Source organism: Eimeria mitis, genomic scaffold, assembly GCF_000499745.2.
Source record: "Eimeria mitis Houghton genomic scaffold, Emh_scaff1097, whole genome shotgun sequence".
NCBI lineage: Eukaryota > Apicomplexa > Conoidasida > Eucoccidiorida > Eimeriidae > Eimeria > Eimeria mitis.
In genome coordinates, this window is record NW_013567570.1 from 6,914 (window position 1) to 7,575 (window position 662).

Below are 662 nucleotides of genomic sequence, written 5' to 3' on the forward strand. Positions count from 1 at the left end.
AAAAAGACAAACAGAATGATGTGCTTAACACCACACAAAAAAAAAAGAAAAAAGTTTTTTTAGGGTTTAGGGTTTAGGGTTTAGGGTTTAGGGTTTTGGTAGAGTATAGTGAAATAATATACAAATATAATAAATAAATAAAATAAATAAAATAAAATAAATAAAATAAACAAAATAAATAAAATAAACAAAATAAATAGATTAAATAAATTAAATAAAAAACAAATAAAAACAACTAAAAGTAAATTGTGCTGAGACCCTAAACAACTAAAAAAAAAATAAATAAAATAAAAACAAATAAAAACAAATAAAAAAGGATAACTGTGAATAAAAAAGAATAAAAATAAATAAAAACAAATAAAAACAAACAAAAACAAAAAAAAGAAAAAAAAGGTGCTTACCAGTGCCTACACAAGTAACACAAATGAAAAAAAAATAAAAAAAAACAACAAAAAACACCTAAAAATAAAAACAAAAAAGAACAAAAAAGAATAAAAACAAATAAAAACAAATAAAAACAAAAAAAAGAATAAAAAAATAAAAAGAAATAAAAATAAAAAAAGGAAATAAAAAAAGAAAAAAAAAGTTTACCTGCGCCTACACAAGTAACACAAATGAAAAAAATAAAAAAATAAAAAAATAAAAAAAAGAGTAAAAAAAAA